General features: G+C 37.2%; 1 pseudogene; it reads left to right on the forward strand.

Moving 5' to 3' along the window:
* The first annotated feature begins 1,983 nt into the window (after positions 1-1,983).
* On the forward strand, positions 1,984-3,267 carry LOC134808129 (uncharacterized; annotated as a pseudogene).
* The last annotated feature ends 24,211 nt before the right edge of the window (positions 3,268-27,478 follow it).

The following is a 27,478-nucleotide window of genomic DNA, read 5'->3' on the forward strand; positions in this document are numbered from 1 at the left end:
CGGCCCGCCACCATCTTGGAAGCGGCTTGCCACCATCTTGGGAGCTCTGTGAGCAAGGGCCTCAGGTAACATTTTGGCGACCACGAAGGGACCTCCAAAGCGGTGAGTAATATTGGACCACTTTCGCTTGCTATTCTGTCCTATCCTTCCTTGGAATTGGAGGAAAATACCGGGCACCTGTCGGCCAGTTTAAAATGATTAGCATGGCCGCCGGACTTAAGACTCAGGTGTGAGACTATCTGGCGAAGGCCTTTCTAACAACCCCCAACCCTTCTGGCTTGGGGACGTTGGTCTGGTCGGAGCAGCTTCCACTTTCAATTTTCATGGGGAAGCCGAGGGCCGACCAGAGGCAGAAAGCTGTCATCCCGAACTCCTGGCAGTAGCCGGTTGAGATCATGGCGCAGCCAGAATTCTCTACTCAATAGTCACCCATCTGTGCGCCCCTACCTTTCCCTTCTGATCCATACCTCCTGGGTCCCGACCACAACTTTCTTGAAAGCATAGCCCCCAAATTCTCCTTACCTCTGAATCTACTTCCTCTGATCCTTGCGTCCTAGGTACTAATGGTTCAGACTTTCATTTCCTCTAGCAAGTTGTATCTCCAAAGGGATCTAAGGAAGCTCTATGCTGTGTCCTTAGGCATCTAGGCTGTAACCCAGGGAGTCTTATCCCTGGTGTCCCTCCGGATTTAGGTATACAGCTCTCGACATGCGCAGTTATGTGGGACCCATTCCCCACCACCCTTGCCAGGGGCCCAAGTTTGTAATGGCTAAGAGAGAGCTGAAGAGAGAGAGAGAGATGGAGAGAGAGAGACGGAGAGAGAGAGAGAGACTGAGAGAGAGACAAAGTCGGAGTCAAAGAGAAAGAAAGAAAAAGATAGAAATAGTAAAAAAAAAAAGTGTGCCCTATTCCTTTAAAAGCCAGGGTAAATTTAAAACCTGTAATTGATAATTGAAGGTCTTCTCCGTGACCCTATAACACTCCAATGCCACTTTGTTGTCAGTGTAAATAAGGGCGTAGCCCGAAAGCACTGAGGCCACTGACAACCCATAGCTTTCCTATCAAAAATCCTTAACCCAGTAACCCACGGATGGCCAAATGCATTCAGTCGGTAGCGGCAACTGCTTTGCTAAAAGTAGAAGAAGTAACTTTTAGAGGAAACCTCGTTGTGAGCACACCTTACCAGTTCAGAATTATTCTAAGTCAAAAAAAAAAAAAAGCAAAGGTAGCTTACTAACTCGAAAATCTTAAAGTATAGGGCTATTATTTTAGAAAAGGGTAACGTAACTCCAACCACTGATAATTCCCTTAACCCAGCAGATTTCCTAACAGGGGATTTAAATCTTAATTACCATACAAAGGTCTGACCAGACCTAGGAGGAACTCCCTTCAGGACAGGATGGTAGATGGTTCCTCCCAGGTGATTAAGGAAAAAACCACAATGTGTATTCAGTAATTGATACGGAGACTCCTGTGGAAGCAGAGCTAGAAAAATTGCTTAATAATTGGTCTCCTCAAACGTGCGAGCTGTTTGCACTCAGCCAAGCCTTAAAGTACTTACAGAATCAAAACACTACCTCAATCCTGACTCCAAAGATTCGCTACATCCTCTCTGGAATGAATTTGCATAAGAACTATTGTTTATGGGGATGCATCTTGATGGGGCAGCTGGGTTGTTATGAAATACTCAGGAACCCGGCCCAGCTCTAGGACTCACTCCTGAGCACAAAGGCAATGCTGGGCACACTGGTAAAGGATCACTAGAATCCTGCAGCCCGAACCCCTTTCTTTGTGGTCAAGAGAGGTGCTAAAATAGGTGCAGGGCTGCTACATCGGTGAGCATAACTAATCTGATAAGCAGAGGTCCATGGGTGGTTACGCACCCTGGAAAAGAATAAGCATTAGGCCCTTAGAGGACACTCTAGGACTAATGCTTATCGGAAAATGACTAGGGGTGCTGGCATCCCTATGTCCTTTTTTCAGATGGGAAACGTTCCCCCCACCCCAAAGCAAAAATGTCCCTAAGATGTACTCTGGAGAATTAGGACCAATTTGACCCTCAGATGCTAAGAAAGAAATGACTTATAGTCTTCTGCAGTACTGCCTGGCCACAATACCCTCTTAAAAGGGAGAAACCTAGCCTTCTGAGGGAAGTATAAATTATAACACCATCTTACAGCTAGACCTCTTCTGTAGAAAGGAGGGCAAATGGAGTGAAGTGCCATATGTGCAAACTTTCTTTTCATTAAGAGACAACTCATAATTACATAAAAAATGTGGTTTATGCCCTACAGGAAGCCCTCAGAGTCTACCTCCCTATCCCAGTGTCCCCCCGACTCCTTCCCCAACTAATAAGGACCCCCCTTTTACCCAAATGGTCCAAAGGAGATAGACAAAGGGATAAATAATGAACCAAACAGTGCCAATATTCCCTGATTATGCCCCCTCCAAGCAGTGGGAGGAGGAGAATTCGGCCCAGCCAGAGTGCATGTACCTTTTTCTCTCTCAGACTTAAAGCAAATTAAAATAGACCTAGGTAACTTCTCAGATAACCCTGATGGCTATATTGATGTTTTACAAGGGTTAGGACAATCCTTTGATCTGACATGGAGAGATATAATGTTACTGCTAAGTCAGACACTAACTCCAAATGAGAGAAGTGCCGCCATAACTGCAGCCCGAGAGTTTGGCAATCTCTGGTATCTCAGTTAGGTCAATGATAGGATGACAACAGAGGAAGGAGAATGATTCTCCACAGACCAGCAGTCAGTTCCCAGTGTAGACCCTCACTGGGACACAGAATCAGAACATGGAGATTGGTGCTGCAGACATTTGCTAACTTGCATGCTAGAAGGACTAAGGAAAACTAAGAAGACTATGATTTATTCAGTGATGTCCACTATAACACAGGGAAAGGAAGAAAATCCTACTGCCTTTCTGGAGAGACTAAGGGAGGCATGGAGGAAGCATACCTCTCTGTCACCTGACTCTATTGAAGGCCAACTAATCTTAAAGGATAAGTTTATGACTCAGTCAGCTGCAGACATTAGAAAAAAACTTCAAAAGTCCACCTTAGGCCCAGAGCAAAATTTAGAAACCCTATTGAACTTGGCAACCTCAGTTTTTTATAATAGAGATCAGGAGGAGCAGGCGGAATGGGACAAATGGGATAAAAAAATAAAAGGCCACCACTTTAGTCATGGCCCTCAGGCAAGCGGACTTTGGAGTCTCTGGAAAAGGGAAAAGCTGGGCAAATTGAATGCCTGATAGGGCTTGCTTCCAGTAAGGTCTACAAGGACACTTTAAAAAAAAATTGTCCAAGTAGAAGTAAGCTGCCCTCTCGTCCACGCCCCTTATGTCAAAGGAATCACTGGAAGGCCCACTGCCCCAGGGGACAAAGGTCATCTGAGTTAGAAGCCACTAACCAGATGATCCAGCAGCAGGACTGAGGGTGCCTGGGGCAAGTGCCAGCCCATGCCATCACCCTCACAGAGCCCCAGATATGCTTGAACATTGAGGGCCAGGAGGTTAACTGTCTCCTGGACACTGGCACGGCCTTCTCAGTCTTACTCTCCTGTCCCGGACAACTGTCCTCCAGATCTGTCACTATCCTAGGGGTCCTAGGACAGCCGGTCACTAGATACTTCTCCCACCCACCAAGCTGTGACCGAGGAGTTTACTCTTTTCACATGCTTTTCTAATTACACCTGAAGGCCCCACTCCCTTGTTAGGGAGAGACATTCTAGCAAAAGCAGGGGCCATTATACACCTGAACATAGGAGAAGGAACACCTGTTTGTTGTCCCCTGCTTGAGGAAGGAATTAATCCTAAAGTCTAGGCAACAGAAGGACAGTATAGATGAGCAAAGAATGCCCATCCTGTTCAAGTTAAACTAAAGGATTCTGCCTCCTTTCCCTACCCCCTCAGACCCAAGGCCCAACAAGGACTCCAAAAGATTGTTAAGGACCTAAAAGCCCAAGGCCTAGTAAAAGCATGCAATAGCCACTGCAGTACTCCAATTTTAGGAGTACAGAAGCCCAACAGACAGTAGAGGTTAGTGCAAGATCTCAGGATTATCAGTGAGGCTGTTGTTCCTCTATACCCAGCTGTACCTAGCCCTGATACTCTGCTTTCCCAAATACCAGAGGAAGCAGAGTGGTTTACAGTCCTGGACCTTAAGGATTCCTTTTTCTGCATCCCTGTACATCCTGACTCTCAATTCTTGTTTGCCTTTGAAGATCCTTCAAACCCAACGTCTCAACTCACCTGGACTGTTTTACTCAAGGGTTCAAGGATAGCCCCCATCTATTTGGCCAGGCATTAGCCCAAGACTTGAGCCAATTCTCATATATGGACACTCTTGTCCTTAGGTATGGGGATGATTTAATTTTAGCCACCCATTCAGAAACCTTGTGCCATCAAGCCACCCAAGCGCTCTTAAATTTCCTTGCTACCTGTGGCTACAAGGTTTCCAAACGAAAGGCTCAGCTCTGCTCACAGCAGGTTAAATACTTAGGGCTAAAATTATCCAAAGGCACCAGGGCCCTCAGTGAGGAACGTATCCAGACTAAACTGGCTTATCCTTATACCAAAACCATAAAGCAACTAAGAGGGTTCCTTGGCGTAACAGGCTTCTGCCGAATATGGATTCCCAGGTACAGCAAAATAGCCAGGCCATTATATACACTAATTAAAGAAACTCAGAAAGCCAATTCCCATTTAGTAAGACGGACACCTGAAGCAGAAGCAGATTTCCAGGCCCTAAAATAGGCCCTAACCCAAGCCCCAGTGTTAAGCTTGCCACGGGGCAAGACTTTTCTTTATATGTCACAGAAGAAACAGGAATAGCTTTAAGAGTCCTTACACAGGTCCGAGGGATGAGCTTGCAACCCGTGGCATATCTGAGTAAGGAAAATGATGTAGTGGCAAAGGGTTGGCCTCATTGTTTATGGGTAGTGGCAGCAGTAGCAGTCTTAGTCTCTGCAGCAGTTAAAATAATACAGGAGATCTTACTGTGTGGACATCTCATGATGTGAACAGCATACACACTGCTAAAGGAGACTTGTGGCTGTCAGACAACCATTTACTTAAATATCAGGCTCTTACTTGAAGGGCCAGTGCTGCAACTGCGCACTTGTGCAACTCTTAACCCAGCCACATTTCTTCCAGACAATGAAGAAAAGATAGAACATAACTGTCAACAAGTAATTACTCAAACCAACTCCACTCGAGGGGACCTTTTAGAGGTTCCCTTGACTGATCCTGACCTCAACTTGTATACTGATGGAAGTTCCTTTGTAGAAAAAGGACTTTGAAAAGCGGGGTGTGCAGTGGTCAGTGATAATGGAATACTTGAAAGTAATCCCCTCACTTCAGGAACTAGTGCTCAGCTGGCAGAACTAATAGCCCTCACTCGGGCACTAGAATTAGGAGAAGGGAAAAGGGTAAATATATATGCAGACTCTAAGTATGCTTACCTAGTCCTCCGTGCCTATGCAGCAATATGGAGAGAAAGAGAATTCCTAACTTCTGAGGGAACACCTATCAAACATCAGGAAGCCATTAGGAGATTACTATTGGCTGTACAGAAACCTAAAGAGGGGGCAGTCTTACTGCCGGGGTCATCAGAAAGGAAAGGAAAGGGAAATAGAAGGGAACTGCCAAGCAGATATTGAAGCCAAAAGAGCTGCAAGGCAGGACCCTCCATTAGAAATGCTTATAGAGGACCCCTAGTATGGGGTAATCCCCTCCAGGAAACCAAGCCCCAGTACTCAGAAGAAAAAATAGAATGAGGAACCTCATGAAGACATAGTTTCCTCCCCTCAGGATGGCCAGCCACCAAAGAAGGAAAAATACTTACGCCTACAGCTAACCAATAGAAATTACTTAAAACCCTTTAACAAACCTTTCACTTTGGCATTGGTAGCACCCATCAGATGGCCAAATTATTATTTACTAGACCAGGTCTTTCAAAACTATCAAGCGGATAGTCAGGGCCTGTGAAGTGTGCCAAAGAAGTAATCCCCTGCACTGCAGGCCATACAGTTCAATCCCTGTATCTTTAACCTCCTTGTTAAGTTTGACTCTTCCAGAATTGAAACTGTAAAACTACAAATTGTTCTTCAAATGGAGCCCCAGATGCAGTCCATGACTAAGATCCACTGTGGACCCCTGGACCGGCCTGCTAGCCTATGCTCCAATGTTAATGACATCGAAGGCACCCCTCCTGAGGAAATCTCAACTGCACAATCCCTACTATGCCCCAATTCAGCAGGAAACAGAGCAGTCATTGGCCAACTTCCCCAACAGCACTTGGGTTTTCCTGTTGAGAGTGGGGACTGAGAGACAGGACTAGCTGGATTTCCTAGGCCGCCTAAGAATCCCTAAGCCTAGCTGGGAAGGTGACCGCATCCACTTTTAAACACGGGGCTTGCAACTTAACTCACACCCAACCAATCAGAGAGCTCACTAAAATGCTAATTAGGCAAAAACAGGAGGTAAAGAAATAGCCAATCATCTATTGCCTGAGAGCACAGCGGGAGGGACAAGGATCGGGATATGAACCCAGACATTCGAGCCGGCAACAGCAACCCCCTTTGGGTCCCCTCCCTTCCTATGGGAGCTCTGTTTTCACTCTATTTCACTCTGTTAAATCTTGCAACTTCACTCTTCTCGTCCGTGTTTGTTATGGCTCGAGCTGAGTTTTTCGCTCGTCGTCCACCACTGCTGTTTGCCACTGTCGCAGACCCGCTGCTGACTCCCATCCCATCACTGACTCCCATCCCTCCAGATCTGGCAAGGTGTCCACTGTGCTCCTGATCCAGCGAGACTCCCATTGCACTCCCAATCGTGCTAAAGGCTTGCCATTGTTCCTGCATGGCTAAGTGCCTGAGTTCGTCCTAATCGAGCTGAACACTAGTCACTGGTTTCCATGGTTCTCTTCCATGACCCACAGCTTCTAATAGAGCTATAACACTCACCACATGATCCAAGATTCCATTCCTTGGAATCCGTGAGGCCAAGGAACCCCAGGTCAGAGAACACAAGGCTTGCCACCATCTTGGAAGCGGCCTGCCACCATCTTGGAAGCGGCCTGCCACCATCTTGGAAGCGGCCTGCCACCATCTTGGAAGCGGCTTGCCACCATCTTGGGAGCTCTGTGAGCAAGGACCCCCGGTAACAATAACAAGTGTTGGTGAGAGTGTAGAGAAGAAGAAATCCTTGTACACAGTTTCTGGGGATGTAGATTGGTTCTGCTGTTATGGAAAAAAGTATAAAGGTTCCCAAATAAAGATAGAACTACAATATGACCCAGCAAATTCTCTTCTGGGTATATACCCAAAGGAAATGAATTCACCACCTCATAAAGATAACTGCCCTCCCATGTACATTGCAACATTGCTTCACAATAGCCAAGATATGGAAACAACCTAGTGGCCATGGATGGATGAATAGATAAAGAAACTGGTACATATATATGATGGAATATGATTCTGTCTTACAAAAGAAAAAAAATCCTGTCATTTGCTACAACACGGATGAATGTGGAGGACAAAATGTTAAGTAAAATAATCCAGACACAGAAAGAAAAATATTGCATGATCTCACTTATATGTGGAACCCCAGAAAAAGCCAAATATACAGAGATACAGTATAAAGAGTAGTTATTAGAGGCAGGCTAGAAGAAATATAAGACGTAGGTCAAAAGATATAAAGTAGCATTTACATAGAGTGAACAAGTCTCAAGCTGTGATGTACCACATGAGAACTATAGTTTATAAGAGTATATTGTATTCAGGATTTTAAATAAATGAGTAGATGCTGCTGTTACCACATACATACACACACACACACACAGACAAACAGGAATGGATAACTATGTGACATAATAGATATGTTACTTTGCTTCAACATAGTAATCATTTTACTATCTATAGGTATTTTCTCCTTACATCATGTTGTATACTTTAATTATACACAATAAAATGTATTTAAAAAAGAAAAATGTGGGAAGTCAAAGAATAAACTGACAAGAAAAATATAGCACTGTCAGCCGGGATTTAAATGCTTAATGAAGTCAGTGAGCATGCTTTTAAACATGATTTTGTAATGGCATTTAAAAAAAAATAAATTATTTGTTCTTTTAGAGATGAGTTCTCCCTCTGTTGCTAAGGCTAGAGTACATGGTACAATTATAGCTCATTGCAGCCTCTAACTACTGGGCTCAGGTGACTCTTCCTCCTTAGCCTCCCCAGCAGCTAGATCTACAAGCACATACCACCACACCCAGCTAATTTTCGTGCTCTTTTTTTGTAGATGCAGAGTCTCACTCTGTTGCAAATTCCTGACCTCAAGTGATCTTCCTGCCTGGGCCTCAAAGTGCGGGGATTATAGGCAGGGGCCACTGCGTTCAGCTTTAAATTCTGTTAAAAACAGCGTTGGTGAGGTATGGAATTATTATATGCCATATGCTTTACGCTACTGTTAGTGGGTCTTGTAAAGATCCTATCACATTTGTCTTATAATTCTCATTTTACATATGAAGAAATTAACACAACATTGAAGTATTGCCAAAATTCACAGTTTGAAAGTCAGCAAAATTTTGTTATGCATCAGAAATAGTAAAATAAAACTTATATGCCTCTAATAAATCTATTATTTCAAAAAAATTACTTGCACTTGCTTTATCACAAATAAAGTTTAAAAACACATAAACAAAAATAGAAAGTAACTTGGGTCAAAATCCCCAGAAATCATTTTCTTTGATTTTGTTGCCACCAATAAGCAATATACTTTATACAAACTTTTTGCCCAGACACCAAATTGCTATTATCACTAGATCTATTTAATATATGCTACTAAATTTTGTTTAATCTGTTCACTTAGATGAGTCTTTTAAAAAAATTACCTATAATGAGAAGGTGAGCCAAAGCAATTCTATGCTTCATATGGTGTTCATAATTTGGCATACTACAATCATGAAAAACCCCAAAGCATGGGTTTTTAAGCAGATGTCTTGCTTGTATAGGTTCATAATACATTGGCAGATTTTTCATCATAAACTCTAAGACTTCTTGCGTTTCAGTTAGGTGGAAGAAGAGACAGGCCTGATAAATGTCTAGGAGAAAAAATAAATCAGTGCAGCTGTGACCCAGGTCAGAATTATTCTTAATATTCACAATTGATTTCTGGAGAGCAGCTTGTATATAATATTACCAGCTGCTCCTTTAACAAGTGTGTGCACATTTTGGCAACTACAGATTTTGTAATTTGCTCCACTCACATGAAAACCAAAAAAAGGTGAAATTATCTAGTATGCTTTTCTTTTTTCTCTTCTTAGTTTATTTTACAATAATAATGCTTTATAGCATATGCACTGTAAGCAAGAGTAAATTAAGAATGATGTGGCACCTGAGCTACAAATGAGCCTCTTTCAAGTTAGGAGGCATATCTTAATTAAAAATTGGATGAATGGTAAAGATAGACCTCTCAAAGACTTTGTTTTTGTTATGAATCTCTGTAGAGATATTTTCTATTTCATTTTGCTAATCCATTTATGTACTTTGTTTATAAAGTAGACACAGGATGAAATTATATTATTTCAGATTCAACTATGAATGGTTTAAATCTGCAATGAAAGGCAGTATAATTATGCATGTTTTAATGGAGGTGAATAGTACAAAGCAGTGAATATTTCTTATGCAAGGTGGTACTGCTCTCTCATTCCAAATCTCTTCAGAGTTGGTTTTTATAGATTCCTGCTCAGAGCCTGAAGGATGAACTAGAAGACCTTTTGACATCAACTCTTTCTATGTGTGAACTCCTAACACTGAAAAAATACCAATTAAGAAAATTCAGTGATACAAGTTGACTATTACATAAATGCATTCAAAAGGGAGACAACTTAAATAGCTTGATTTAGCCATTCCATAATGTATACATATATCAAAACATCAGGCTGTGTGGCATAAGTACATTCAAGTTTTACTTGTCAAGGAAAATAAATTAATTTTTAAAAGGATGAACAGAATCACATTATGATGAATACAGAGAAACTTTGGGAAAGTACAGACTTTGTATTTACAACTTACTAATTACAAGCTATGTTTTCTTCAAAAACCCATTCTTTCTAGGTTTCATTTGTAAAAAAGAGGTTTATATGCATGAACTTAATAGGATTTCTGAAATATAGCCTCAAATACTTACAAAATAAAATAGATTATGTTCCACTTTTGTAAAATACACTTATTTGAAGCATTTTGAAAGCTAAATGATATGAGTGTTAATGGGAGAGCACTTGTAGTGGTCATACGAAGAATCCCAGTATAAGTAGTAATAACTGAACAATAATCAAACCTTATCCTGAGTATCTGAATATTCAAAGAAATAATAGGAAGGATCAATTTTAAATTTATATTTTGCTTGTTTTAAAAATATTTTTTCTACTATTAATATTAATTAAAAATAAAAACGTCAAAATTTTTGTCATTGATTTCTAGGGGAAGCATGTATTTTTTAATAACTTCTAATTAGATATATATACATATATATATTTACAATATGTAGCCTCTGATTTGGGAGAAGGATTAGGGGAAGATATGACCTGATTTTATTAAAATTCAAGTGTGTTAAAGACTTATATTAATTAGCTAGAGCTGCCATAACAAAATGTCACAGACTGAGTGACTTAAACTACAGAAATTTGTTTTCTCACAATTCAGGAGGCTAAAAGTCTGAGATCAAGATGCCAACAGGGTTGATTTCTTCTGAGGCCCTTTTCCTTCACGTGTAATTGGACTTCTTTTTCTCCCTGTGTCTTCGTATGGTCTTCTGTGTTCATGTCTGTGTCTTAATCTCCTCCTCTTATAAGAACACCAGTCAGATTGGATTAGCGCCCACTCATATGACCTCATGTAGCATTAATTACTCTTAAAAAAAACTCTCCAAATGCCATCGCCTTTTAAGATACCACACTATGAATTCTTTGGGTGTTGAATTATTATGTTCCAAATAGTTACCTTTCCAATACTCAGCAATGCTTTATATGAAACATTTTGGGAGAAACTTGATGATTTGTACCTTGTATATTAATCATTATAAAATATTGCTTTTTAGTCTCTTCTATTGCCATAGTTTTCAATTTATCGTAACAATATTGCTACCAATGCCTTTTTCTGAGTTTCATATTCAGTTGTCTAGCGCTTTATCCATTACATGATAATCAGTGGTGCCATGTCACTTTTATTTTAATTTCTTAACAATAGAATATTGCTGTTTTTTAAAGCTCATTTGGAAGTTTATTCATTGATTTGTTTATTTGTTTTGAAACTTCAATTATTTAAACACTTTTGATGGCTTCACATTGCATTAAGAATTAAATTCAAGTTCCTTACTCTGGCCCATCTGGCCCCAGCTGATCTCGCCTCTTTCTACATATCTAACTGTATTTCTCAGTGCTTCATCTCTCATTTTACCATGAGCGTATTTCAAAGACTTCCTCTTTATTGTCAGTTTCTCTGTGTACTCTGCCTAGAATTTGCCCAGTGTTACCTCTTCCCAGACTGAACTTTTACAGACTGTTGTCTTTGTTGTTCTAGTGTTATCATTCAGATTTCAGCTTGTATATCTTTTCACAAAAGCATTTGGTGACCTCCCTGTCTGTCACTCAGCCCAGCTCTTGTTTTTAAAAAGTTGCCAGTCATTTTCTATCACACTGTTATTCCTTATTTCCTTAATAGCCCAAATCTGAAATTGTCTTGGTTTATTTCTATATTAGCATTGCCCAATGGCATGTTTTGCAATGAATGATATGCTCTATATCATGTACCACATGGGGTAATGTGGTAGCCATTAACCACATATGTCTATTGAGCACTGGAAATGTAGCTACTGAGACTGCAAACTAAATTATTACTTTTATTTCATTTTAATTCATTTAAATATAAAATAAAGAAGCCACATGTGAATGCTGGTTACTGTATTAGGCAGCACAGTTCTGTCTCCTCTGTTAAATCCAAAATTCCATGATGATAAGAAATTTTTCTGTGCACAGTAGTAATCTATGTAATATGATACTGAGAATATTCATACCTGGGAATGGCAAGTATACAAAATATTTGTGAAATTAATGAATGAATAAATTGATAAATTATAGGAACATATATTCATTTTTATTGTGGTTATAAATATGTTCTGTTTGAATCCTGCTTTGTAATCTAAGATCCGTGTGATCATCTTTCTTCTTTCCCTTCTCCTGACTTTAGTAAAATTGACCATATCTTTGCTTTCAGGTTTCCTCATATATGATGAAATATTCTATTAATAATTGTTAATATATATTAAATTTTAATAATTAACTCCATCCTCTTTTCCAAGTGGTTTACATATGTTAACTCATTTGATCTTTACAATAACCATATGAATTGGGTTTCATTATTACTCCCATTCTACAGAGATAGAACCTGAGGCACGAGGTATTTAAGTAACATATCCAAGTTACCTAGCTCATAAATGAGTGAGGGAGGCTGCAGAGTCCAGTCTCTTAGCCATTATTCTATATTGCATCTCACTTGAAAACCTTTATTCTCTTATAGTAGTAGCTATCCTTAAATTGACAAACATATTTGAAATTATTTAACATTATATTGAAATGTAAATATTAAGAAATTAAGAGTATTTATAAAACAAGACAAGATCTTGATGACACATTCTTTTCTAGAATTTTTTTGTCTTTTACTGGAAGCTTCATCCCAGTCTGACAGTTGTGCTGCTTAAATAACTTGGAATTGAAAAAGGCTGAAAAAGAGGAGCAGAGAAAGAGATAAAAGTTGCCTCTGCTTAGCCTTTGAGCAGGCTTGATTTTAAGAGAATGCGGAGAACAATATAAGCCACATACTCTCCCTGTCGGCTCTTTCTTCTCTTCCAGGCCAACTTATCCCAAATATTAGTATAGTGAACTCTGCTATTTTTCCATCATACATCTATACTGACTAATTGGTAAACAAGTAAAGCAAATTTGTTATATTATTACATGATTTATTAATGCCACTGCACTATTTAGAGTCAACAGAGAAATCAACTGCTTTGCAAAAACCCTAAAATTTCAAAAACACTCATGTCTGGAAGTACATATTTTTACAAAATCCCAATTCATGTTTTGGATCCACTTGCAGTTTTAACTTGTCTTTTTGAAGCTGTCTGTGTCAAAGTTCTGCCTATATTCTTTCCCAAATTAGTCTTTCCCTCCACCATTTATTTATATGTCATTAGTGGCATTGTAACTTCAGTTTGGAGCCAGCACAGTTCATTCTTAAAGCCTGTTTATTTCTTTTTTTGTAATGACGCTAAAGCTAGTTGATATTCTTCCAAATGTGCAGAAAATATGGTTCTGAGATAAAAATTGTATAAAGAACCAAATGTTTCCTTTTTGTTATTTCTTATAAATATCATTTGGTTTTAATCTGACCTTTGCCATTCTTATTTTGATTGATTATGCAAGCCTCTTTTTACCTCATATTAACTTATTTACTTCTGAAATACTATTTGAATTAAATACTAATATATTCGATTAGTTTTATTCTTCATCATTTTACTCCCAAGATATGTACATACATAAATAGAAATGTAGAAATATATACATTCAAATCCAGATGGATTCAAGTGTTGCTTGGCAAAGACAATATTTTAAAACTCTCAGGAAATGTAGGTGAATAATTTTTAGACCTGATGTAGGGAAGGATTTGATAAGTAAGATGTAAAAAAAAAGGTTTGATATACTTGACCATATTAAAATAAAGCACTCTTAAAGATAGTAAATATAAAGGTTATAAACTGGGAAAGCAATTTAAACAGATATTACCATCAAAGGATTCATATAAAAATACATAAAGAATCATCCCAAGTCAATAAAAGTGGTATAAAAATCTGGGGAAAAAATGGAGGAGAAATACAAACATACATTTCAAAGACTAGGAAACACACATGTCCAATTAATATATAAAAAGACACACAATCTTCAATTACAAAAATCTAGTTGTCTTCTTTATTTTTATTTTACTTTAATTTTCTGTGGCACTGAATGATGATTTCACATTTCTTGGAATCTCTTTGCTTTACTGACTTGCAGTAGTATATGCTCAATCACACTCCTTCGTATGTCGGATAGATTCCTTCCTGTTACAACCTCCTGCCTATTCTTAGTTCAACAGTTTCATTTAACAAACTTGTCTTACACACCTTTTATATCCCAGTCACTACATTACTCATGGATGATAGGAAATGAAAAAGACATACTTCTTGTTATCCTTGTCCTCGAAGTGCTTATGATCTAGTGAAAGAAGACAAGGACATAACAGATAAATTTCAGCATCAACTTCCTTACCCAATCATTCTACCAAACTAATGTGATATATGACCTCTTCTGTGAAACTATCTGGAGCTTGGTTGTCAGCTGTCACAGATAATGTAGGTGCCGAGGATACCACTATTAATTTGTATTTGCTATTTTTTTTCTTTTTTTATGATGGGGGTGAAACTTTACATTGTCTATGATAAGGCAAAATAACAATTATAAAAGTGTTCTAAATTTTATAATAAATTTTAAATGTATATATACAATTTTAATGCAAATAAAATCAGTAACAGAGACATCAAAAAGGAAATAACAGTGGACTAAACCATGATGGGCAAAATAGGCATATTGATAAGGGTTGCTGGTTAGATATGCGAGATACAAAAATAATTGTTTATGATGATTATGTGTACAGAAATTAAGACCAGTTTGTCTCCAGAGAGATATTTGGCATTTGCAATGCATAAACTTTTTTCCAGTCAACTAGAAATCATGAGAAAAGAAGTAGCAACCATTAAAAAATATGAGCAACTTTAAGCTATATTAATGCTAAAGTAGGTTGTTGTTTTACATATTAATCATATCCCTTGCCCTTGAGGATTTTGAAATATTGTGAGGAAAGAAAAAGATGAATATTATATAACATAATTTCAAAACTGCACTGGGTTAAGAGAGGTGAGTCACAGATTATATTGCTAGGTTACAAAATTCATCTTTTAATGGCAGAAATACCTATGTATGGCCCTGCTTTAGTTCTTGCACAAAAAGGAGTTAGACATTTCATCATCTCTTGGAATTTATAACCTGGCAGTAACCATATGTGTAGTCAAATGAAGTCTCAGAAATTGTCCAACTGTAATTTTATTCACATTCTTCAGTTGCAGATGAATAGCAAAAATTAACTGTATGGATAAGGATGCACTATTTTCATTACTTGTAAATATATGCTTGGCAAATAATATAATTAGTGGTCTCAACACAGTGCTTTTGGAGAAATATTCAAAGAGAAGGCTTTCAAAAACCAGTAATTATGTAGGCTACAAATACTAACTAGAAATAACCTGAAATTTGACTTTACTTTTTAATGCTAAATTTTTCAAGAATATGACTTATTTATTTTTAATTAATTCAACAAATGTCTATGTTACTACAGCTTACTTTTTCCTAGATACTAAGTACAATGCTGTTGAGCATGTGTGTGGTGACTATGGTGTGGTGAGTGGGTGATTAAGAAAATGTTTCCACATCGAAAAACTCATGGTTTAGTGGGAAAAAAAAGTCATGTGAACAAATCGCAACCCAACGAGAAAAATAGAAGTGTGTATGTAGTGCTAGAAACTACTGATGGTTTAGAAGTTAAATGAGCCTTTGGGAAATAAGCAAACCTTTCATAGGAGTGATATTTGAGCTGGCACTCAAGGTTGATTATGACACTAAGTGGACATTGGAAGAACATTTCAGGCTATTTTCTTTCATCCCAGTGCCACTATTTCCCACAAACAACTCCATTCTCAATTATTGCTGTGCTTCTTTAGTGCTGGGCCTCAACACTTAGTCAAACATCCACAATCCTCTTAATGTTGACTCACTATTGACAATATCTAAAACTTTTATGTCGTGTTGAGTGTACCATTTTTAACTAATGCTCTCTCACTACAATTATTTCTGTTTTTTAAAAAATATATTGAATTTCCTATGGATTCCAGGAACTCAGCTTTTCATTGTGGGGAAATTTGCCTATACACTTTCAGTACAAATTGCATGTTCCTTCTGAGCCCCAAGCTCTATGGCTCATGCTACTCACTCACTCTTCTTCCCTCAATAGTTTTTCTTTTCTTTTCTTTTCTTTTTCTTTTTTTTTTTGAGACAAAGTCTTGCTCTTTCACCCAGGCTGGATTGCAGTGGCCCGATCATGGCTCATTGTAACTACCTTTCCCGGGGCTCAAGCCATCCTCCCACCTCAGCCTCCCGAGTAGCTGGGACTACAGGCACACCACGCCCGGTTAATTTTTGTGTATTTTGTAGAGATGGGGTTTCACTACATTGGGCTCAATCAATCCTCCTGCCTAGGCCTCCCAAAGTGGTGGGATTACAAGCATGAGCCACCACTTCTAGCCTTGTAATGTATGTAATTATATCTATATGTGTGTTTTCTTTATTTTATGTATGTATTTATTTAGTTTTTGAGACGGAGTCTCACTCTGTAGCTCTGTCGTCCAGGCTGGAGTGCAGCAGTGCGATCGCGGCTCTCTGCAAGCTCCACCTCCCGGGTTCACGCCATTCTCCTGCCTCAGCCTCCCGAGTAGCTGGGACTACAGGCGCCCGCCACCACGCCCTGCTAATTTTTTGTATTTTTAGTAGAGACGGGGTTTCACTGTGTTAGCCAGGATGGTCTCGATCTCCTGACCTCGTGATCTGCCCGCCTTGGCCTCCCAAAGTTCTGGGATTACAGGCGTGAGCCACTGCGCCTGGCCCTTATTTGTGTGTTTTCTTAATGAGCAAACTATTACTTAGATTTATACATTCCTCACTGAATGCCAAAAGTGATTAGAAAATGTATTTATGCCCACAAAAGCAAACTTGATAGCATGAAAAACGTACATTTCAAAATGCCCCTAACTTTTCATTTTGTTTTGTAATTTTATTACAAAACGTTTTATGCAGGACCCTTTTGCTGCCAAATGGAAACTTGATTCTTTCGATTGAGATGGAAAAGTTTATTTCTAAAGATTTCAAAACTTGAAGAAAAGTTAGGTTAAGAGAAAGTGTGTACATAAAGATTTCTTTATTCAAAAGATTCACAGTCTAATTTAAGTAGGTCGATCGACCACCATTTTTTATCTCTTAATCAGGTACTGTTTGCATTTTTTTCAATTTGAACATGTCTATATCTTTTAAGGTAATGAACTATATAGTTATAACTGCTCTGCAATGTTGAAAAGATAGACTTTCCAAATTATCAGAACTGTTTGGGTAACATAAGTCAATTTAATTTGTGCAAAGCAGATCTCCCTTTCAGGATTTTCTGCCACAGGTCTTTTAATTTCCCCATAGATTTCTAACTTCATGATGATTTTTTGTAATTAAGAGTTATGTATCTAATGACATGAAGCTTGCTAGCAAAAGTGCCGCTGCTCACACTACTGATAGCAACGTAGGAACTCTCTCTGAAAGGCTTGCAGCATTTCTCAGAGGTAAAAGCAGAGACTGCTAAGCCTTCCTTTACAGTAAATATGCCATGCTCTCAGACCTGTAATTCACCTGACTCGTGAGCCAAGGTTTGTACTTGATAGACTCAATAAACAATCTTACATTGTTGAAAGGCTCCAGATATGCTACAAAACTATACAAAATTTAACACTATAGTTATATCGCATACTTTGCAGTTGCTGCTGATGGGGAAAATGTCTTTCATAGGCAAAAGATTCAAAGTTTTAAAAAACAACAAAGTAACAAACCAGTGCTCCAAAGTAACAAGACCATAATTCTGATAGTAGGCTCCCAGTATTTTGCTGTGTTTCATAAAAGAGAGGATTACTTATTATTATTACACATGAAAGGTGGAGGCATATAATTGTAGATATCTTAAAGGGCAACTTTAGGGAGAAACAGCAAGATGGCTGACCAGGTACATCCTAGCCCTTACCTTGCCTTGCCACAAAAACAATGATTTAACAACTGCCCATGGGTGAAAATAGCTCTGGGAGAGCTCTCAAGTACAATTAGGGAGCTGTCCAATTAGGGCACAAAAACTGAGGATGGCCACATAGAAAAGTGTAGGAATCATTTTACCTGTATCACCTGTCCTAGGTAGATATAGCTTAGAGCCAAGAGAGATCCTCTTGGCTTTAACTCCCTACTCACCCGCCAGAGGGAAAGGAGAGCAGGAGGACTTTTGGATTCTGTGCACTGAGGACTCTAGCAGCCCTCACCACCTCACCATTGTTGTAGACAACTGTAGCACCAGCTGCTGAGAACCCCTACAGTATTTGCTGATGCTGACTCCAGCTGATGGAGCAGCCCAGAATTTACATTTCTGAGCCTTGCAACCCTGGAGCAAGAAATATTTGTTGTGTCTCCCCAGGGTCAGAGCTGCCACTGCACAACCTCAGGGTTGGAACCACCACCATGGAAACTTTTGCTGCTGACACAGATGTACCCACCCACAGAACCAGGAGCCACTACACCCACCCCCAAATGGACAATTCAGTACTTCCCTAGTTTCTTATAGACAACATATAGGTTTCTCATGCTATTTGATTTCCTCTGACAATCTGTTTTTATTGGTGCATTTAGACTACTGATGTTCAAAATGTTTATTGATACAGTTGGATACATACCTATTTATTACTTTTTATATTTGTTGCCTTGTTCTTTGCTTTTATTTTGTATCCCACTCTTTTTCTGTCCTTTGTATTTAATTGAGCATTTCATGTAATGCAACTTCTTCTCTTCTGTCTGACAGTTTTTATTTTGATTATCCTGTTCCCATTATAAGTTGTAGGGTAGGGAATGAACAGATGAATTTTTCTCTTAGTCATTTGACTTCACTGCCAGCATGCCAGCATTACTAAAATGTTTAAGAAAATCTTTCTGGCATAAGGATAATTATACTAGATGAAAATTTAGATCTACATAATTGAATAAAGAGTAGTTGGGAATGATAGGTATATAGATAGATATAATTTTTATTTCACATACTGAAAACATTAGTGGAAAAGCTGATGAACTTTGAACAAGGTGTTTAGTTTATTTAATAATAATATACCAAAAGTAATTTTCTGGTTTGATCATTACAATGTGGTTTTGCCAAGTGATAAAATTAGTGGAATCTGGTTGTAGGAGTATGTGGAAACTCTCTGTACAATTTCTGTAACTTTTCCATAAGCCTAAAATTAGTTTTAAAGAAGTTTAGAAAGAAAGAAAATAAACTGCCAGAAAGAAGATAAAACATATGTGAAAATAATCAATTAATCCAAAAGTAGAAAAAATCAAAATTGGCCGGGTGCAGCTCACGCCTGTATTCCTAGCACTTTGGGAGGCTGAGGCAGGCTGATTGCCTGAGCTCAGGAGTTCAAAACCAGCCTGAACAACATGGTGAAACCTTGTCTCTACTAAAAAAAAAAAAAAAAAAAAAAAATTAGCCGGCGTGGCTGTGTGCACCTGTAGTCCCAGTTCTTGGGAGGCTGAGACAGGAGAATCACTTGAACCTGGGAGGCAGAGGTTGCAGTGAGCCGAGATCACGCCACTGCACTCCAGCCTGGGCAACAGAGCGAGACTCCATCTCAAAAATAAATAAATAAATAAATAAATAAATAAATAAATAAATCAGATGGAACACATAGGAAAAAGAAAATCAGATTTACATCCAACATTATCAATAAATAATGTAAATGAATTAATTCCTCTAATTAAAAGGTGACATTGAAATTATATATTTTAAAAAAGCAGAACCAAACTATATGTTCCCTGTAAGAAACAGAGTCTAAAGTCATAGGATTTAAAAAAATGTGAACAATGCTAATGTTAATCTAATAAAAGCTGGAATTATTATATTAAATCAGAAAACGTTGATTTCAGGGCAAGGAATGTTACCAGGAATGAAGAGGATCATCTCATAATGATTAAAGAGTCAATTTAATAGATATGACATAAATGCCTTAATATGCATGTACCTAATATAAGAACTTCAAAGTACAGAAAGCAAAAATAAATAAAAATTAAAGGATAAATAAATACTTTTCTATTATATTTGTTAATGTCAACCCTGTACTTGACAGAGTAAGTGAGTACTTCCTGTGGAACAGATCTGAAAAATAAAATAAGTAAACATAAAATAAGTTTGTTTAAGTGAATATGAAACATTTACCTAGATATGTCATATTCTGAACCATAAACCTATTTCAATAAATCTAACAGTACAGAAAGGGAATCATGTTAAAAATTAAATAGGCCAGGTGCAGTGTCTCACGCCTGTAATCCCAGTACTTTGGGAGGCAGAGGCAGGTGGATCACGAGGTCAGGAGTTCGAGACCAGCCTGGCCAAGATGGTGAAACCCTGTCTCTACTAAAAACACAAAAATTAGCCAGGCGCGGTGGCTGGAGCTTGTAATCCCAGCTACTCGGGAGGCTGAGGCCGGAGAACTGCTTGAACCCGGGAGGCAGAGGTTGTAGTGAGCTGAGATCGTGCCACTGCATTCTAGCCTGGGCGACAGAGCAAGGCTCTGTCTCCAAATAATAATAATAATAATAATGATAATAATAATAATAAAATAAATATATCTTGAATATTTGAAAGGTAAACAAAACTTCTAAATTAGCCAGGGGTTAAAGAATTTTGTAAGTGATTAGAAAATATTTTCCTCTGATTTAAAATAAAACCAAAAAGAGGAAAGCTCTCAAATAATTGACGTAAGCTTCCAGCTAGAGAAACCAGGAAAAAGTAAGTGAAAATTAAATCTGGCCAGGTGCGGTGGCTCAGGCCTGTAATCCCAGCACTTTGGCAGGCTGAGGTGGGCGGATCACGAGGTCGGAAGACAGAGACCATCTTGGCTAACACAGTGAAACCCCGTCTCTACTAAAAATACAAAAAAATAGCAGCGCATGGTGATGGACGCCTGTAGTCCCAGCTACTTGGGAGGCTGAGGCAGAATGGCGTGAACCCAGGAGGCGGAGCTTGCAGGGAGCGGAGATCGCACCACTGCACTCCAGCCTGGGCAACAGAGCGAGACTCCTTCTTAAAAAAAAAAAAAAAAAAGAAAAGAAAAAAAGAAAATTAAATCTAAAACAAAGAAGGAGATAATAAGGAAAACAGCAGAAATCTGTGAAATAGAGCACAGGAAAATAGAAATCAATGAATCCAAAAGTTGGCTTTCTGAAATCGGTAATAATATTGACAAAACTCTGACCAAACAATTAAGAAGGAAGGAAGGAAAAAACATAAATTACCCTGTGAAGAATAAGAGAGATGATTTCTTTACAGATGTTACAGATATTGAAAGTGTAATAACTGAATATTATGAAAAACGTGTCAATACATTCAACAGAAACCAAAAAAATAATAAATTCAATTATTATTGAGTCATGTAATAAAATTATTAACAATGAGAAATATTGAGTTGTTTCTGCATGTCTTTTACATATGCCGGGTGCAGTAGTTCATACCTGTATTATTACCTTTAACATATGCATTTCATGTATGTAACATATGTAATCCCAGCACTTTGGGAGGCCAAGGCGGGTAGATCACCTAAAGTCAGGAGTTCAAGACCAGCCTGACCAAAATGGTGGAACCCTGTCTCTACTAAAAAATACAAAAATTAGCCAGGTGTGATGCTGGGTGCTTGTAATCCCAGTTACCCAGGTGGATGAGGCAGGATAATTGCTTTAGCCCAGGAGGCAGAGGCTGTGGTGAACCTAGATCGTGCCACTGCACTCCAGCCTGGGTGACAGAGTGAGACTCCATCTCAAAAAAAAAAAAAAAAGAAAAAGAAATTTATCTTTTACATATTGTTATATTAAAAAAAGATGTATAGAGTATAATTGTATTTGATAAAAATAGCGATTCTTAGTGTGAATATGCAAAAATATAATCATACTTATCAAGACAATATATCAAAAAAATTTCCAGGATATATATTATGATTGTGGGAAGATAGATAATTTTACTTTTTATTTCACATGATTCATTATGGTGTGATTTTAGTTTATATAAAGAGGGTATTCAAAAAAAATTTCAATAGGTTTTAGAAAAGATAAATTAGTATAAACAAACAAATCAGTAATTTTTTAAAGTATGAATAACTGTGAAGCACTGTGGTATTATGAAAAGACCATGGATAAGTCTGTTCCTTTTCATGATGGATTCCTGCCTGCAAACAAAAAATTTTGTTCTTTTCTTTTTTGGAGATAGAGTCTTGCTTTGTCACCCAGGCTGAATTGCAGTGCTGTGAACACAGCTCACTTCAGCCTTGACCTTCTGGGCTCGAGTTATCCTCCCACCTCAGCTTCCTGAGTAGCTGGGACCACAGGTGTGCACCACCACTCCTGGCTAATTTTTTCTAAAGACAGGGCCTTGCCATGTTGACCAGACTGGTCTTGAACTCCTGGGTTCAAGTGATCCACCCATCTCGGCCTCCCAAATTGCTGGGACTACAGGCATGAGCCATGGTGCCCAGCTTGGTAAATTTTCTTGACTTCCATATTCGTAAGTTCCTCATTGAGAAAAAAAAGTGTTATGAGCTACTATATACCTATAACCATTATTTTAAACTTAGTATGATATGTTACATAATACACTTTTGGCCCCAAAACTTTCACCTTATTTCTCCTTCTCTTATTTTGACTTTTTCCTCTTCAGGTAATTTTCAGTGGAAATAAAAGAAAGTGTGCGTGTGTGTGTGTGTGTGTGTGTGTGTGTGTGTGTGTGTTTTAGAAATGGAACAATTGAAAAACACACAAGAAATACTTTTAACTTCTTCAGTTACTGGATATCTTGAATTTCACTGTAGGAATCTTTCCAGAGATGTCAAGACTAGTTTTAGTGGTTTTTATATACTGTCCATACTTCCTTAGCTATTCTCAAAGTATACTAGTGAGACGACACGAGTTTTTCATAAAAGAAAAGCTTTATTGTCTTTTTTTGTGTTTAATGAACTTCTCAACTTGTCTTAGATGCTCAACAATAACTTAAATGCAAAGTATTTTGCTTTCAACAAATCATCAAATGTGTTTGTCTAAATTAGAATGATCCCTACTTACCTATTAGAGAGATTCACTTAGCTTTTCTGAAACAAATAGAATAATTCTGAAAAAATAAATCTGAAAAAATCTTAAAAAAAGAAATGGCTTGCATTTTAACACTACATTTTTTCTCCTTAAAAGTAAGTATTTGGTACTGAAGTTTCCATGCTTCATCCTTATTAATTTCATCAGTTTTTAAATGCACATTATGAATAATTTGTTTCTCATATTTTCCTCTCGTATCAGTCAACTCTCTTATATTAAGTGTTGCCCAAGAAAAAAAATGTTACATAATGTCAAGAACTTTGTTCCTGGAAAATTCAGCTGATTTGGAGTTAGTTATTTTCATAATTCTAGAACACTATTTGGTGTTATATTAGCATACTGCGAGAATAAGTTACACTGCTTTAACTATTTCATAAGTAATGATTTTCTGACATTTAATGATTTATTCTTCATCTACTGATATTTTATCTTTTATCTTTCCAACCTTCTATTATTATTACCTTTAATGTATGTATTCCATATAGCTATTTTATAAAAATAGAATTATGTTTGAGCAATTGAAATACGTTTCTTCAGAATATCTTACCTTAGCACTGAATTTAGACAAACATGGATACATATTTTAGAACTGATTTCTTTTTCTTCACATACTTTTTTAAATACAGTTCTGAGAAATTTTAATTGTAATTATTGACTGCTGTTTAATTTCTTAGTTTTTCCTGTTGCTAATAACCTGACCTCAAAAACCTCAAAGTTTTCAGTCAGACACATCAGAATTATTTTTCCTTTTAGTTCAACAACATGGAATTTTGGATTACTCCTAACCATATTCTTTCATACAAGATAACAGAAGCTTTGCTTCAGTGACTCTATTGGGATATCTCAGTTTAATCAAACAACCTCTACTTTGTACTGAGTCGGAATCCAACCACAACGTCTACTTGAGTGATGAGAACACAAAGAATTGAAGCAGTTCATTTCAGAAATAACTCTTGATTCAATTGTAACCCAAATGATTTAGCTCAATTTGCATGCTTAGGAAGTAACTTTCATACTTAAATAAAGGCACTTTTAATTTTGCCCTCTCCTTTTCCTTTGATTATGCTTAAAACCTCAAGGATTTCATTAAGAACATGGTAGCTATTTCAGTATCTTTTTAATTAAATTTCAGTTTCAATTAAGAGCTCCCTGTATTGACAAATACTCTCTTTCATGTCTATGTCCAGATATTTTAACTATGCTTTCCCCTCCAGAAAAATCAAATATTTAATATAAAGAATCATATTATTACTCAATTCTTTAAATTTTATTGTTTGAATAGCTTTGATTACAAAAATTATCATAATGAGTACACCATAGCACATAATTATATAACTATTTCGTTTAGTCTTTCAACTCAAACAATAGCTTTTAAGGGTATTCATAAGAAACAAAATAATGGGTCACACATGTTTCACAAATATGTATGTATGTATACATTTTAATAAAATGTATGACAATTTTATATTTTTAATTTTTAAATTACCTAGGATACATGCACAATTAAAATTAAATATAGATCTTCAGCAGACCCTTTTTATTCAGGCCTGATTTTTTCTTCCAATATTTATGATGTAAATATACTTTGGGACTCAATTAATTACTTCATTACGATATGTTTAAAATCTATTTTATGTGTGTTCACATGAGGTAAACCCACGAGTCACAGAAGAAAATGATTGTTGATCTAAGGCACTGTGTGTTTGTTTCTTAAGGCTGATTCCCATAGTATTATGCTGGGAGATTTTTTTTTTTTCTTTTTTCCTTTTTTCTTAGAGACAGGGTCTTGGTCTGTCACCCAGGCTGGAGTGCAGTGCTGCAATTATAGCTTACTGTAACCTCAAACCTCAGACTCAAGTGATCTTCCAGCCTCAGGCTTTTGAGTATTCTGGGACTATAAATGTGTGTCATCATGTCTGGCTCATATATATATATATTTTATATATATATATTTTATATATGCTGGGACTACAAGCATGAGCCACTGCATCCAAGTTATGCTAGGAGGTTTTAGAAGATAGATATGCATGCCTACATATTTAGGTTGATATGTATGCATATTTTACCTGAAATGTTTGCATTCAAATTTTTTTAATGTAACTTTTCCCCACAATTCTTAATAATGTTTTTTAACTGCAATTTTAGAGTGCATTTTTTGTTTTGCTTTGCTTTCCAGGGTTCCCAAGCGAATAATTTTCTGTAGGAATTTCGGTAATCGTTATCTAGGTACTGATTTTCTCACATTTGTGATTTTTTTTTCTGTTAGTCAAACTCTTAAAGCCAAACTGCCATTCAGTTTTTCTTGTATGATTATATTTTGTAGGCATAACTAACATATCCTAAATTATTTCAGGGATGCTTCAAAGTAGAAACTGTAATGCATGTGGACTTGATTGCATGGGAATTACTTTTCTAGACGAATATCAGATTATTTCAGACTTCATAGTTCATCTTTGAATGAAACGATGTTTCTTAAAAATTTCAAATATATTCCAACAGTTAAGACATCTCAAAATGTAAACTTAACGATTTCTTATAAAATTCCTCATTTATGGAATGCTAGCAATTATAGCAATCATTCATTCACTGAGCATGTATTTAAAGTCTATTCTATGCCAAGCACTAGCACAGTTTTAAGTGCTTGATGAATGTATGTGAGACTTTACTCTTTTGGTGCTTTCATTCTAGTGAGCAATGTCCAAAAATTGGTAATGAAAGTAAAAATACCATTCAAATAGAGATGAGTGATATAGATAAAACAGAACAGGGTAATATAAGGAGAATAATGGGAGTGAAATTTATACAGAGAGCTCAGAGAAGATTGCTCTGAAGAGAGATATTTGAGATGAGATCTGAAGGAGGAGAGAAATCTAATATTGGAGAAATCTTGGATAAGGGCATTTCGGGTAGGCATTATGTCAAATTAAAGTCAAAAATATACAGTGAGAGACTGAAGAAAATGCTAATGTTCAGGGCAGGGCATTTGGGAACGGTAGCAGAATGAGATTGTTGTTGGAAAAATAGAGGACCTGTGATGCAAGCCCTTGTGTTCTTGTGAACAGAGCATGGGGTTTGGACTTTATTCAAATTACAATAGAATCTCATAGGCAATACTTTAGTCATTATTCAATCCAACTCTGTCATGGAAGTTTACACTCACTTACATTAAATTCAATGCTAGAACTATAGTCACTGGATATCCTGTTACATTTGCTCAGAACATACGAATATTTATGAAAATAATTATACTCCCATATTTGGCTCCCTTATCTGATGTTTGTCTTTTAAAAATATCTTTTTATTATTTAAAAATTTATTTTTAATTTTTGTAGGTACATAGTAGGTGTATATATTTATGGGATATATGAGATATATTGACACAGGCATAGAATGTGTAATAATCACATCAGGGTAAATGGACTATCCATCACCCGAAGCAGTTATCCTTTGTGTTACAAAAAATCCACTTATGCTCTTTTAGTTATTTTGAAATGCATAATTGAAATATTATTGCTTATAGTCACCCCATTATGCTATCAAATACTAGACCTTATTCATGCTTTTTATTTTTTGTACCCATTAACTATCCCCAATCCCCTCTCCCAGCCTTTCACTACCCTTCCCACCTCTAGTAACAATCATTTTACTATTTCTATCAGTTTAATTGTTTTAATTTTTAGCTCCCACAAATACGTGAGAAGATGTGAAGTTTGTCTTTCTGTGCCTGGCTTATTTTGCTTAACATAATGACCTCCAGCTCCACACATTCTGTCGCCAATGACAGGATTCCATTAATTTTTATGAACAAATAGTACTCCATTTTGTATATGTACCACATTTTCTTTATCCATTCATTTGTTGATGGACAACTGGGTTGCTTCCAAATCTTGGTTATTATGAACAGTGCTGCAATAAACATGGGAGTGCAGATATTTCTTAGATACACTGACTTCCTTTCTTCTGTATATGCATAGAAGTGACATTGCTGGATCATATGGTAGTTCTATTTTTAGTTTTTTGAGGAATCTGCAAACTATTTTTTATAGTGGTTTTACTAATTTACATTCCCATCAGCAGCGGATGAGGGTTCCCTTTTCTCCACATCCTCACCAACATTCATTATTGTCTGTCTTTTTGATAAAGCCATTTTAACTGGGGTGAGATAATATCTCATTGTAGTTTTAATTCACATTTCACTGATGATCAATGACCTTGAGTACCTTTTCATGTGCCATTTTTCCATTTGTATGTCTTCTTTTTAGAAATGTCTATTCAATCTTTTGCCGATTTTAAAATTGGATTATTAGGTTCTTTTCCCATTGAGTTGTTTGAGCTCCTTCT

Source organism: Pan troglodytes, chromosome 14 (genome assembly GCF_028858775.2).
Source record: "Pan troglodytes isolate AG18354 chromosome 14, NHGRI_mPanTro3-v2.0_pri, whole genome shotgun sequence".
NCBI lineage: Eukaryota > Metazoa > Chordata > Mammalia > Primates > Hominidae > Pan > Pan troglodytes.